Here is a 15,282-nt window from a genome sequence, read left to right on the forward strand (position 1 = left end):
GTCGAGGATCGAGCCGGGTGGTGGGAAGGGGCGCAGCGCACGTCTGCAGCCTTCCAGAGGATCGCTCGCGACCCCACCCCCCCACCCCCCACTCAGGAGAAGCCCCCATCCTCGCATCCCGAAAGGTGGGAAGGGGCGCAACGCACGTCTGCCGCCTTCCAGAGGATCGCTCGCGACCCCAACCCCCCCTGAGGAGAAGCCCCCATCCTCGCATCCCGAAAGGTGGGAAAGGCGCAACGCCCGTCTGCAGCCTTCCAGAGGATCGCTCGCGCCCGCACCCCACCCCAGGAGAAGCCAATGGAACAGAAATTGCCCTCGGAAGTTGTGAGAGCTTCGTGGCTTTCAAGAAGAGACTGGACTGCCTATCTGACAGAAATGGTGTAGGGTCTCCTGCTTGGGCAGAGGGGGTTGGACTAGATCAGGGGTCTCCAACCTTGGCAACTTTAAGCCTGGAGGACTTCAACTCCCAGAATACCCCAGCCAGCAAAGCTGGCTGGGGCATTCTGGGAGTTGAAGTCCTCCAGGCTTAAAGTTGCCAAGGTTGGAGACCCCTGGACTAGATGACCTCCAAGGTCCCTTCCCACTCTGATGATCTGCAAGCCCCCATCGTCGCATCCCGGGAGCGCGCATCTTGGAGCGGAGACCCTCGAGCGAAGGAGGTGGCCCCCGGCCGAGGGAGAAGCGAAGTCCCGCACAGCCCCGCCGCTGCGCGTCTCCTGGGGTGGCAGCTCCTCTCCAAGGCGCTTGCCCCCCGGGGTAGCGCCGGCTGGGGCTCCCTGCCTACCCAGGGAAGGCTTGGTGGGAAAGCGGGGCGACTGCCAGAGGACGAGCCGGCCCGGGAGCCGGCGGGGCAGGAAGGTGCGTCTCTCCAGCCCCGCCTCGCCGCGCCCCGCCCCGCGCCGGGTGAAGGCTGGGCTGGCGAGCGAAGCAGCAGCAGCAGCAGCAGAAGAAGAAGCCGGTCGGGAGGGCAAGTGCGCCGCGGCCCGGGGGGGCGGCGCCCAAACAAGGCTGGGTGGGGGCTGAAAGGACCGGACCGGGGCCGGCTCGGCTGCCTAGGGAGCGGCGAGGGGACGGCCCGGCCCGCGCCCTCCGGGGGAGCGATGCCCTCGCCGCCCCAGCCCGCCGCCAGGACTCCGCCTTGCCCGGGGGCGCCCACCGCCCATGGGATGTAGCCGCGGCGGGCCGCTGGGGGCTTCCGCGCGCCCCGCTCGCCCTGGCCATGCTGCTCCTCTGCACCTACTTCTTCTACTGCCTGACCGGCCCCTGCCAGCCCCTCCGCCGGTCCGGCCCGCCCGGCTGGCCCCCCAGGCCCGCCCGCCCCTCTTCCCCAGCGCCCTCCTGAGCCCCCGGGCAGGAAGAGGAAGAAGAGGAGGAGGAGGAGGAGGAAGAAGACGAAGCCGCCGGAGCCGAGGAAGACGCGCCCGATGCCCCCGATGCTCCGGCCGGGGCTCTGCCCGTGGCCAGCGGCTCCGGCCAGAAAAAGTTCCCGCAGGCCATCATCGTCGGCGTGAAGAAAGGCGGGACTCGCGCGCTGCTCGAGTTCCTGCGCGTCCACCCGGACGTGCGAGCCGTCGGGGCAGAGCCGCACTTTTTCGACCGCTGCTACGAGAAGGGGCTGCTCTGGTACAGGTAAGAGGGCTCCGTCCCCGGGCAAGGAGGTTGCGCGCCACTTGCGCCCTCGCCCCCGCCATCCAGCGCTGCGCTGGCTTGGAGCCCCTGGGCCCCTCCGCCCGGTCTCCGGAGCTGCTCCGGGTTGGAAAATGTCCCCCAAGGCGCTTTCACCACCCCCGCCCCGCCCCCAAAAGGCAACTGGACGGTCTTTGCTTATTTGCTGGAAGACGTTTCGCTTCTTCATCCAAGAAGCTCCTTCCGTTCTGAGGGCTGGAAATGATAGTTTCCCAGCTCCGAGCAGAGCCGATCCCGGCCGGCCTTCCCCAACTTGCCTGGGATGGGATGGAAGTGGGAAATCCTCTAGAAGACAGGAGCGGGATGAAAGTGGGAAATGGGTGGTGTAGTTAGCAAAATGGGTCTAATGAGCCAAGCCAGGAGGACGGTTCCTTCGGCCCGGTCCAAAACTCAATTATTCATCTGGCCACCCCGCAGAGGGCTGAAGAGCCCCCCAATGCCTCCTCCCGCGTCCGTCCTCTTCCTCCTCGAATCCGCTTTTATTTTATTTATTTTATTTTTTTGCCCTTTGGGTTTTTATTGATTTACTTCGTGCCGCTGCCATACGCTAAATCAGGGGTCTCCAAACTGGGCAACTTTAAGACTTGTAGACTTCCACGTAGCTGGCTGGAGAATTCTGAGAGTGGAAGTCCACAAGCCTTAAAGTTGCCCCGTTTGGAGACCTCTGCGCGAAATAAATAAACTAACGTTGTGCCACTGCCTGCCTGCCCACTCTGGCTCTGCTAAGAAGAAACGTTGCCCCGAACCATTTCCACTGGAGTTGTCCCTCTGCTTTGCGCAGGTTGCTTCCCCCGTTCAGTAAAGTTTTGCTTTGGACAGGCACAAATAACTCAACCTAACGGTTGGATTTTCTTTGGAAATTCAGCAGCGCTGCCGCAAACTTGGGAGGTTGCATTGATGATGGTGTCTTTCTCCTCCCTAGCCCCTTCCCTTGTGTTAGGAGGTCCTCCTGCAAAAGGGGTCAACCGGTCTGGTTTTTAAATGGCAACGGCTGACAGCAGCCAGGAGTTCAAAAAGTTTCTTCCCTGATCGCTGCTGCAGCCTTGTTCAGACAAGACTTCGTTGCTAGACACCGGGCGACTCTGGAAGATGATGAGCCCAGCTCTGTTCCACAATGGATGAAACCCTGAGCCCAATTCAACAGCTGCTTTTTCTACCTTCCTCGTCCTTTTTATAATAGTTTCTATTATGGGATCTCGGGTAGAAAAGAAATCCTGACTTTCCCAGGCTGAAAGCTGCCTCTGCTTTTGAAGTCTATGGCGGCTTGTCTGCTTCTGTGACTTCAAAGGGGCTCTAGATTTCACAAAGGCAAAAAGTTAACAAAAGAGAATCGGCTATGAAACCCCCTTTAAAAAAATAAAACCCAGATGATTAATTGAGTTTCAGGTATTTCTCCTCTTGTTCTGTGGTTTTAGGCTTTGAGCCTTTTCTATTCTTCTGCAGAAATTTTCTGTTCTTATAGCCCCTTCCTCTCCACACTATCTTGAAAGCGAAGTCAGGATGGTAGATGCTCTGATCCCATTTTCAGCCTTCTAATTGCCCTTATTTCCCCATCCTTTTCTTCTTCTTCTTCTACGTTCCTTCTCTTGTGTGAATAATAATTTTCTGCAAAGTTGGGTTCACTTCCACCCTGTTGAAAGTGAAATCAGGATGGTTGATGCTCTGATCCCATTTTCAGCCTTCTAGTTGTCCTTATTTCTCCATCCTTTGTTTTTCTTCTTCTTCTTCTACATTCCTTCTCTTCTCTTGTGTGAGTAATGATTTCCTGCAAATTTGGGTTCCCCTGAATGCAACCTCAGAAGACAACGGTGAGATAGATTTGAAATCAGGGTCTAAACTTCTTGGGGTTTCCTTCCCCTTTTGAGCAGCCCTCAAAAAAGGATAATTTCAGAGTCAGATCCTGGGAAATGTCTTTCAAATAAACAAGCAGAAACGCTGCACGGTAGCACTTATTAGCTAAATCAAAAGTGCTGCCTTTATGTGGAGAGAGGCAGGAATAAATACTATGTGGAAGAGAAAGTTTGCCTTTAATCTTCGGCTTCTTCTTCTTCTTCTCAGTTGCCTTTTGCAGTTTCTTCCCCAATTAGCTATTTTATAACTAATTTGATTAATGGTTTGTGAACCGGCTACTAGTTCTTGATGTCAGGGGGTATATATATATATACCTCGCTGTACATATAAATAAATGGCGTGCACAACAGCTTCAAGTCTATTGCAAACTTGATTTGAACAGAATAATAAAAACCCTTTTCGTTTTTTTGTATTGGTCTCGAGAGCCTCTCTCGGGGATTTGGGTTTTGTTGTGTTGCTCCTGGGATCACGACAGGCCTCCAGCTCCTTGTGATGATGAATGCTTCCAAAAATCAATAAAAGCATTTAGAGTTAAGAACTGGGGGGGCTTCATTTCAAGCCATGGATATGCATTATCCCTGGTGTAACAGCAGGATAATGAAGCTTCTGTTTCCCCCCACACACACACCCAAGAAATTCAAACTTCTTGAGCAAAATATATAAACAAAAGAAGAAGTGGAGTGTGTGTGGGGGGGGGGGGGGAATGGTTGGAAGAATTGCAGAAGGTCTGCTCCTTGCACCCAGACCTTTGTGCATTCTTAATTGACTGGACAAAGAGTTTCTTGGAGAGAAGCTGTGAAAAGAGCCAGGTCCCCCTCATAATGGCAGGAGAGCCTGTTGAGGACTTTACAATCCTCTTCCCGTTTCAGAAAGGCATGGCGCTGTTTCACTGTTCGAATCCTGCCGCTGGAGCGATCAGGCCCCCAGAAGCAGTGATCCTGTCAGATCCCGTCAGATCCCACGTGGGGGATCATCCGAGCAAAACATTAGCGCTTTTCGCAACTTCTTGTTTCCCCCCACCCACCCACCCTTTTTTTTTTTTTTTTAAAAAAGCCTTTTCAATTCAATGTCAATGTATGCAAATCGGCCTCTGGGTAAAATCACATTTTGCAAACGCCTTAATTTCCTGTTATGAGATCTTAGCACTGGGGTGGCTCATTTCTGGAGGGGAGACAACAACCAGCCAGGCCCCCATGACAAGGCTAAATTGAAAAGCTTATGGCTCAGGGGGTTACAGAAACACATCAGCATCTAAGCACATACAATGATCCAGGTTGTTTCATAAATTAATATCCCAGTGTATTTGTTTGGTGTTATAGGGCAGGTGGGCACAATAATGATTTTTTTATTATTATTATTATTATTATTATTATTATTATTATTATTATTATTATTATTATTATTATTAGTATTAGTATTAGTATTAGTATTATTAGTATTAGTATTAGTATTAGTATTAGTATTAGTATTAGTATTATTAGTATTATTAGTATTATTATTATAATACACAAAAATGACAGTATACACAGCAAACGAGATAACCATGCTGGGTTTCATATCACAAATCGCTAGTCAAACACTTCCCAAGTGTTTAGGACTGCGTGATGTATTCGCGGATTATGCGAGCAGATCCCAGTAAGGTGGCCTTCTGCAGCTGACCAATGGTGATTTTGTCAGCTCCAATTGTTTTTAAGTGCTTGCCTAGGTCTTAGACACAGCACCCAGTGTACCGAGTACCACTGGAACCACCTGCACTGGTTTATGCCAGAGTCTCTGCAGTTCGATTCTCAAGTCCTGATATCTGGTGACTTTTTCAAGTTGTTTCTCGTCGATTCTGCTATCACCAGGTATGATGGCAAAGTCGATGATCCACACTTTTTTCTTCTCCACAATCGTGATATCCAGGGTATTGTGTTCCAGAACTTTGTCAGTTTGTATTCAGAAGTCCCACAGTAGTCCCACGGGGTGCCGCCTTGACCCCCCACGGGGTGCTGCCTTGTCTCCACTGTAATTCCAAACAGTACTTGTATACTTTGAAACTCTGTCGTAACAAGTAGTCCATGCAATGAAAAAAAGCCAAGATGGCAACCCATGATCACGTGATCAAAGCTCCTCCCTTTTTCAAATACATCTCAGATATGATATATGTAAATTGATTAATAGAAGCTGAATCATTTAGGTTGCTGGTACCCAGGCATGGTCTTAACAGGCAGCCGTAATGCTTCATGAGCTGGGGTAATCCCATGTTATGTCAACATAACATGTATTTTAACATGCTCATAACATGTGAACCTAATCTTAAACTTGCCATTTCAGTTAAGCTCAGTAAGTAGTAATGTAGATCCACTGGTGTAAATAACAGATTAACAGAGTTGGAAGGGACCTTGTAGGTCATCTAGTCTAACCCCCTGCCCAAGCAGGAGACCCTACACCATTTCTGACAAATGGCAGCCCAGTCTCTTCTTGAAAGCCTCCAGCGATGAAGCTCTCACAACTTCTGAAGGCAACTTCTGTTCCATGGGTTGATGGTTCTCACTGTCAGAAAGTTTCTCCTTATTTCCAGGTTGAATCTCTCCTTGTTCAGTTTCCATCTATTATTCCTTGTCTGGCTTTTAGGTGCTTCGGGAAATAGTTTGACTACCTTCTGTCTGTGGCACCCCCCAAATATTGGAGCACTGCTCTCCTGTCTCCCCTGGTCCTTCTCTTCCCTAGACTAGCCGTGCCCAGTTCCTGCAACCATTCATCATATCTTTTAGCCTCCAGTAATAAGTACAAGCAACAAGTAATCTTGTTGGCAACACTATACAAGTCATTTTTGGTGGCTGCAGAATTCTGGGATTGAAGTATAAGCATCTTCAAGATGCCAAGATTTGAAAAAAAAAACAAAAAACACTACTCTAAGTAATCTAAGGTCCTGAAATTTTCTGGTGGTTCCTCAGGACCAACCCAGACTAAATCCTGCTGGGCTTTAGAATTAGACAGGTTTAACCAAGTGTTGTCCTCTGCTAAGAGCCAGTCAAAGTTCTGGCAATGTTTACTTCGGTCTAACCGTGCTGAAGATTAAATGGTACACCTCCCCGTGGTTTTCCAGAGAAGAGTTAACCACCTGCTCAGTTCTCAGCCTTAACTGCAGCTCCATCATAATCTCTTGATCTGTGTAAAAAGTAGGAACTAAACCTACTGGCTTTAACGTTTATCTTTCGTTCCCCTCCCTTTCTTGTTTGTAAGCTTGTTAAACTTACGTCTGTTTCTTTTACTCGTTTTCCTTTTGGCAGAGAAAGTTGGCTCAGGTATATCTAAGATTGCATACGGTTGCAGGGGGATGGAGATATATTTAAATCTGGGTGTGGATATGTGCTTGGGGGTTGGAGAAAGAATTGTAGAAGCTGAGCTCCTGGGGGAATCTTTTAAAGTAGTGTCAACATTTCTGAAATAGTTGACTAAGCGGAGAAATTCCAAATTGTGCCAAAAGCTTTTAATTGCCAGCATGTTGACCCCACCTCCTGCACCTGTGGAATTGTTCGATTTAAATGGTTTAAAAATAATAATAATATTTTGAGCCACTAACTCCTTCTGCACCGACCCAAGTCTCTTTCTATTTTCCCATGCAGTGTTTAATCCTGAATGCAGGTCTGTGGATCCAGCTTGAAATATTTCATAGATGGCCTCTGATCAGCATTTGTCATTCCTTAAAGAAAGAAGTTCTTTTGCTTTGTAAATATATTATGCAACTCAACAAAAGGCAAAGGGTAGTATCTTTCCCTGGTGTGTTTTTTTGATGCTTTTCTTAGCCCTACCTTTTTCTGCAACTTGGGCCCTTTGTTAATAACAAAAGAAACCTTCAGTTAGAAAGCCATGAGTAATTCCCCAGATTGCTAAACCCTTTTAACCCTTGAGTTTGGAGCAGAAGAAGACTGTCCGATTCAATAGAGAGGGCAGGATGCAAATTGAATCAGTAAATGAATAAAGCAAGAAGTAGAACAGTTTTCCTTGTTGGCACAAACGCATTTATGACCGTCCAGGACTTAAGGAAATCATTAATTCAAACCAGCAGCATTTGCAGAGAGGCCTAAAGCCAGGCAAAACTGCAGCTGCAAAATCACCTCTGGAGACTTCCCTTTTCTACGTGCATCATGTTGTGCCAGTGTGGCTGTTATGTTGTTGTTGTTGTTGTTGTTGTTTTGCTACAAACACACACACTGCCGGTGCCCCTAATCTAAACATCTTAAAAGGTTTGGGTTATATTTCCCTAGGGCTTAGGCTAAACCTCAAGTTTAGAAAAAGGAGTTTTAGTTACTCCTGCGGCAGTGAACAGCTATGCAACAGGCTAAATTCAGATAAGTGCAGGGAAGGTTTTGCAAACCCCACCTGTCCGGGCACAGCTAGACTGATGAATTCTAGCTACAGTGGAAAAGGGGTGAGGTTGCAACAGGTAAACAAGCAATAACCATCCCTCTTAATGATTTCTTGCCACAATTAAATTCAGTGAAGAGGCAAAGTGCGGTTTTAAAACATGTTTCAGCTCAGTCAAGGAAGACACTCTTCTTGGCAGCGTGGAGGCTAAATTCATTTAAAGTTTTCTGAGAGAATCCCAAAGTTCCTTCACCTCCCCAGGTTGTTCCCAGGTTCAGATCGATGGGCCTTGGTTCAAGGGTGGGATTCAAATATCCCAGCAACCGGTTTGCTGTCCAGTTGCTGGGTGGGCGTGGCCATGGTGGGTGTGGCCTACCGGAACTTCCGGGAGGGCTGTTTTCTGCCTTCTCAAGGGTCCGGAGGCTTCCCTCGGGCCTCTGGGAGGGCGAAAATGGCCTCCGCCGAGCTATGGAAGCCCTCCGGAAGCCAGAAACAGGCCCATTTCCAGACTTGCGGTACTTCCGGAAGGCCCGTTTTCCCCCTTCCCAGAGCCTCCACGCAGATCCTGCACTTACCTCCATCAAAAATGGGCCACGTGGAGACTCCTGGGAGGGGAGGGGTGGGTGGGGCCAGCCGGTCGGTTCAAATGCCGATTTGGCAAACCTGATGTACATTTAACAACCAGGTCGCCCGAACCAGTCCAAACCAGTAGAATCCCACCCCTGGCTTGGTCACCTGCTTGCTCAATTAAATAGCTTCTCTCAATCTTCTCTCAGTCATGGGATTAATATATACAGGTAGTCCTTGACTTACAACAATTCCTTTAGAGACCGTTTAAAATTACGATGGCACCAAAAAAAAAAAAAGAGCAACTTACGATTGTTTTTCACAGTTATGACCTTTGAAGCATACCCCTGTATATCAACATTCAGATGCTTGGTGACTGGTTCATACTTGTGACCGTTGCTGTATCCCAGGGTCACGTGATCCCCTTATGCAATCTTGTGATAAGCAAAATCAAGGGGGAGGGAAACCAGATTCACTTAATAACCAAGTTACTAATTTATCAACTGCAGTGATTCACTTAATGACTGTAGCAAGGAAGGTCATAAAATAGGGCAAAACTCACTTAATAAATGTCTCACTTAACAACAGAAAGTTTGGGCTCGATTGTGGTGGTAAATCCACGACTACCTATATTCACCCGGGTGGTTATGCTACCCTTTTAATTTAATATTAATTTTCTGGGTGTTGAGTGGGTAACCCCCATTTCCACCCTGGTCTGTGAGGGAAGGCACTCCAAAAAGTTATGCATGAAGATAAGAATCTGTTTTGTTCATTTTCCATTTTTATTTTGTTTGGTTTTTTTTTCTGTATTTCGTTTAGTAAATGGTGCGCTGTTTTCATGCTCCTAGTGAGCCCTGGTGTGTTTTAATCATAGTTAACAGAGCCGGTTTTGTGAGTCGGAGAAATAATCTTGGCTTGCTTGACCGATTCCTGGTTAGCTGTCCTTCCTTTCTATCTCCTCTTGCATTTTTCTGAGTAGATTAGAGTTTGAGGAGGGAGACCAGCAGATAATTGGGATCTAAGCATAGCCTTTAAATTCAAATCATGCAGCCATCAGAACATCCGCAACGCTCTCCAGATTCAATCAGTGGTGTGTTCATTCTTCTTCATGCCATATTTCTACGGCTAATAACAGTAATAGCTTAAGATGGCACGTGAATGATTCCTCTTTATGCATAAAAGTGGCTCAGAAAAACATTTTGTGGTTGGTGGCGAGTTTAGAAGAAAGTGTTTATTCATTTCGCCTGCAAATAGCCAGTGTGTATTTACAACTCTTTCTGAACAAGCAGGCGTGCCGGATTGCTTCAGGGTTTCGGAGAACTTCACACGCATATGGGTGTAACCGTGTAGCTCAGGGGGTCGGTAACATGTCACGCACCAGCTCTTCCCCCATCAAAACAGGACAGATTGCTCCGAGTATCGCAGTTTCTTGGAGAGACCTAGACTTATTGCTGAAACTTCACGCATTTTTCCTGATCTTCCTTTTGATTTTTGGCAATCTCATGAATCATGGGGGTTAATTTTGAGAATCGAAACTACGGACACTTGACACTTTCCCAGTTTAGGATTATCATGAACGGGGCGAGACGAGTCAGAAAAATCAAGATGGCAACTGTGATCAAACAATCAGAGTCCCACTCCTTTTTTTAAAAAAAAAGACTACTGTGTTTCCCTGAAAATAAGACCGGGTTTTATGTTAATTTTTGCTCCAAAAGACGCATTGGGGCTTATTTTCCGATTAGGTCTTATTTTAAGGGAAATACAGTACTAAATTTGTGTCTGGCTGACGATCTTAACTGGGGCTTATTTTTGGAGTAGGGCAGGGGTGGGATTCTACCAGTTCGCACTTATTCGCTAGAACCGGTTGTTAACATTCTAAGCAGTTCGGAGAACCAGTTGTTAGAAGAAATGACTGGGCTCATCCTGTAAGGAAGGCAGGAAGGAAACATTCTGGTGTTGCTTACAGAAACTGCCTCTCCGTTAACCCTTATTACATTCTTGGCAGGTCTAGACTTCCTGTCTCAGGAACCTTTCTGGAGTTTTTTTCCTCTCCTTTGCTGGTACTTTGCTTGTATGGAGTGACCATTCAAAGTTACAATGGCACTGAAAAAAGTGTCTTATGACTGTTTTTCACTCTTACGACTGTTGCAGCATCCCCACAGTCATGAGAGGCCGGATGAGGTGAAGTGCCCCTCAACATGAGTGACATTGAATTGGCCATGCCAACCCAGTCACATGACCACCAAGCCACAGTGAGGAGGTAGAGTTGATTTAACATGCCAGAGAATTGTGTTTTTTTTTTTTTTTATAAGTCATGATTAAGCAAACTAATTAGAGTGTGGTGCAGGTGTGGTCTTCTAGAGCAGTGGTCGCCAACCAGTGAGCCGGGGACCACTGGTGGTCCATGAGAAAATTTTGGTGGTCCGCAGAGAAATGTCACCCCCAAAGCAATTAATCCAGGTTGCGCAGGAACACAAGGCTGCACCACCCACATGGCCCGTGGGAACACAAGGCTTGCGTCGCTTGCATTGTGAACAACGCGAGGTACTGAGGGGAGGGGGGAACTTGCCCCACTTACCCCACGCGCCTTGCCTGGCCACTGGGCTGCTTCTTTCTGCTTCTTTCTGCTTCAGATTTTGGCTGCATGCAAGGAAAGCAGCAAAAATCTTTCTTTCTCTCCCCCAAACTCTGCCAGAAATGAGTGTTTGGGACCCTGCTAGGCATCCTACTCCAAGAGGCTGCGCCAGCATGACAAGTCTCACAAAGACTAATTTCTGGTGGAGTTTGTGGGAGAGAAAGAAAGATTTCTGTTGCTTCTTCTGCTTTCCTTGCATGAAGCCAAAAGTCTCTCTCTCTCTCTCTCTCCCCACCCCCTGAGAACAGAGCTTGAGACAGTATCCTGCGATCCCAAGTAAAGAATGATTGATTGGTAGGAAAATGGGGTGGGAAATTTTCCTGCAGACTTTTTTGGGGATTTTCCCAGGGTCTCTGGTCCACGGGATTTACAATTATGAGTTTGGTGGCCCCTGAGGTCCAAAAGGTTGGTGATCCCTGTTCTAGAGCGTCTTGCTGGTAGATGAAATGTAAGACTCCCTGGGAAATATGTAAAAGTGCAGATTGTGTCTGGACTGAGCAGCTGAAGTTTTGAGTGTCAAACGAGGTCTGTAGGAAGAGCCCACATCAGTAGTGGTATACTACCGGTTTGGACTGTTTCAGCCGATCTGGTAGTAAAAACAAAAAATCCGATGATCAGCCGAGAGGAGAGAAAAAAAATCAATCCACTGAGAGGAAAATGAAGAGAAAAGTGCAGAGTTTTCTTTATCCTCTCACCTGATTGGCACTGCAAGGTCTCAGCTGGTATGGGGAAAGCTGCACAACGGTGTTAGGCAAAGCACCCCAGCAAGCCACGTCCAGCAAGCCACGCCCACTGAACTGGTGGTAAAACAATTTGAATCCCATCACTGGCCCACATCTTGCCTAACTTTTGCAAACAAAGGTAACATTCCTTGGCATCTTTTGGGACACCAAAGATAATATCTATCTATAAACTCTCCCTGGTTTTAAACTTTGAGAGTTGAAACACCAGTGTTCTGACCAAGGCTTCTGAGACCGTAATTACGCACACGCTTATTTTAAAAACAAGACTTATTTTATGGCAACGCCGGGAATTGTTTTCATTCCCAGCCGGAATTAATCTCAAACAGTCCCTCGAGATAAGCACCCACCTTTCTTTTCTGCCAATAACAGAAGTATCAAATGAACTAGAAAAAAAAAACCAACTGAAGTACAAAGAGCTGCAAGAATGAATCTGAACCGAGCAAATGACTTTGCTTCCTGCAAAGGTTTTGTCATCTTTGCCAGTCCTTTATACCTGATGGGAGGGGCAGTCACCTCCCAGCCTCACTCCAAAGTTGCCCCTTTTGTCTCAGCTTCTCTTGCCTTCTAGCAGCTCTGTGCACATACACACTGGGAACAGGCTCCCCTTGTTCCTCTGCCTCGCTTCTACCAGACTCCGGAGGCTCCAAAGGCAGCACCCCACTCCCAGATGGTCCTGGCCCCATCTCTGCATCAGATGCAGGACCCTCATCCGAGTCCTCTCCAGACTGGTCCCCGTTCTTCCCCACTGTCCGATTCCGCTGCCATATGCACCGGCTGCCGGCGAATCACAACGCTCAGTGAGTTAGGGGAAGATGATAAAATGTCAGTTTTCTCTGTTGTTTTTCTGGTATTCCTGTTACTAGTGTATAGATTTCCAGGGCCGATATGCTTGCAATTGAACTGTTATCTGTGTTACAGTGAAAACCAAATCAAGCTCTTTGTGTGCAAACTCTTTGAATGCAGCCCAGGTAATTCTAGTCAAAGCAAATTGACTCAACCTGGCAAACAGGTTTGGGTTCCCAGGCAGGGACAGAGATGAGGAGTGTGCAAAAATAACAAAAAAACAAAAAAACAAAAACCCTCTGAGGGAAAAACACCCCAACTCTGAAATATCAGGTGCTGATTTTGGAGAAGTTTTTCAGGGTCAGGACAAACACTTCAGAATTTGAGGATTTCAGCCTGGAATGTTTGCTTCCCTTCTCAGGGAAATGTATTGGGTTTTTTTTTTTAAAGAAAACTTGGTCATCCTTTCCCTGTCCCAGCTTGGACATTTAAGAAAGAAAGATCCTGGACTCCATTTGCGGTTCAAGATATACTTTTACTAAAGCCAAGTGGTTACAGCCTAAGCAAAGCCAGATCTGAGGATTTAGAATAGAATAGAATAGAATAGAATAGAATAGAATAGAATAGAATAGAATAGAATAGAATAGAATAGAATAGAATAGAATAGAATTAGAGTAGAGTAGAGTAGAATAAAATAGAACAGAATAGAATAGAATTAGAGTAGAGTAGAGTAGAATAAAATAGAATAGAATAGAATTAGAGTAGAATAAAATAGAATTAGAGTAGAGTAGAATACAATAGAATAGAATAGAATTAGAGTAGAATAGAATAGAATTAGAGTAGAATAGAATAGAATTAGAATAGAGTAGAATACAACAGAATTAGAGTAGAGTAGAGTAGAATAGAAGTAGAGTAGAGTAGAGCAGAGTAGAATACAATAGAATAAAATAGAATAGTTAGAGTAGAGTAGAATACAATAGAATAGAATAGTAGAATAGAATTAGACTAGAGTAGAGTAGAGTAGCGTTGCATAAATTGAATTAGAGTAGAGTAGAGTAGAATCAGAATTAGAATTAGAATTCTTTATTGGCCAAGTGTGATTAGACACACAAAGAATTTCCATGTAAACCCAGTAACTTTCCCCTCTCCCAGGCCCTCCCCGCCTGGTCATCTTGTTAGTGTCCAATAAGGTTCAAACCAGTTGTTAGAATACAATAGAGCTGGAAGGGACCTTGGAGGTTAGAATTAGAATAGAATACAGGTTAAAGGGACCTTGGAGGTCTTCTAGTCCAGCCCCTGCTCAAGCAAGAGACCCTATACCATTTCAGACAAACAGTTGTCCAATCTCTTCTTAAAAACCTCCAGTGTTGGAGCATTATGTATGTATGGCAAAGACAAATGCCAGGAAAGTCGCACTGTGTCCAAATTTTAATAATTACTTTTCCAAAAAAAAGTGGGGAATCCTGTCATCTCACAAACACAGCCCAATTGTTCCAATCCGGGAAGGGATCTTCTTCCCTCTGTCTGCCCCCCCCCCCCCAGTCTATTCTGCAGCTTTGATGGAGTGGTGGGGGGGGGCAAGTACGTAGCTTTTTCTCTGGTAATATCACATTACTAACTAGAGCATACAAAACATTTGCTAGACCAATACTCGAATACAGCTCATCAGTCTGGAACCCACATTACGTATCTGATATTAGCACAATTGAGAAAGTCCAGAAATATTTCACAAGAAGAGTTCTCCACTCCTCTACTCGTTGCAGAATACCTTATGCCACCAGACTTGAAATTCTAGACCTAGAAGACCTAGAACTATGCCGCCTTCTGTCCGATCTAAGTATAGTACGTATATAAAATCATACATTGCAATGTCCTACCTGTCAATGAATACTTCAGCTTCAACCATAACAACACAAGAGCACACAATAGATACAAACTCAAGGTAAACCGCACCAAACTTGATTGCAGGAAATACGACTTCAGCAACAGAGTGGTCAATGTCTGGAATACTCTACCTGACTCTGTAGTTTCTTCCCCAAACCCCAAAAACTTGAACCTTAGACTGTCTACTATTGACCTCACCCCTTTCCTAAGAGGTCTGTAGGGGGCGTGCATAAGCGCACCAACGTGCCTACCGTCCCTGTCCTATTGTTTCTTTTTTATTTTTCTTATATGTACCCATTTCATGTATTCATAACTATGTATATACATACCTATTATCTTGTAAGCGATTGACAAATCAAATAAATAAAAATAAATAAATAAATAAGAAAGGAAGGAAGGCAGAGAGCAAAGCTAAACGTGGCAGGTTCGGACTGAGCAAATGGGAAGCGGCTGTTTCTCCCCACGTCTCCGCCGGTGTTTCTGACATCAACAGCAACACCAGCTCCGAGAAGGAAACTGCTCCAAGGGGGGAGTGGGCGAGCGAGGCACTCCGATTGTTTGGAGAGTAGGCTTAAAAGCTTACGGCTGACCCTTCTGTAAAGAGGGGAAGGGGAGCCCGAGCGTTTTCACAGTCTTAAGCTGGGTGGGGATTGCAAAGTGAGCTAATGAAAGCCTTATGTTAATACCAGGATTTAAGCTCCTAAGTGGCTCTTCAAAGCACTTTTGGTGGCTGCAAAGGAGATTCATCAGCCCTGTTAGGGTTGTTTTCTTTCTTTCTTT

General features: G+C 46.4%; 1 protein-coding gene across 1 annotated transcript in view; it reads left to right on the plus strand.

The window, feature by feature from the left end:
- The first annotated feature begins 953 nt into the window (after window positions 1-953).
- The window catches only part of LOC113425668 (heparan sulfate glucosamine 3-O-sulfotransferase 6-like), a 73,245-nt gene continuing 58,916 nt past the window's right edge, over window positions 954-15,282 (plus strand). The window contains exon 1 of the mRNA XM_026687893.2: window positions 954-1,629. The gene's annotated coding sequence lies outside the window, so the exon portion shown is untranslated. The remainder of the gene's footprint in view (window positions 1,630-15,282) is intronic.

This window comes from Notechis scutatus, chromosome 12 (genome assembly GCF_049901735.1).
Source record: "Notechis scutatus isolate UNSWTSFEM ecotype Mainland chromosome 12, rNotScu1.2, whole genome shotgun sequence".
Lineage (NCBI taxonomy): Eukaryota > Metazoa > Chordata > Lepidosauria > Squamata > Elapidae > Notechis > Notechis scutatus.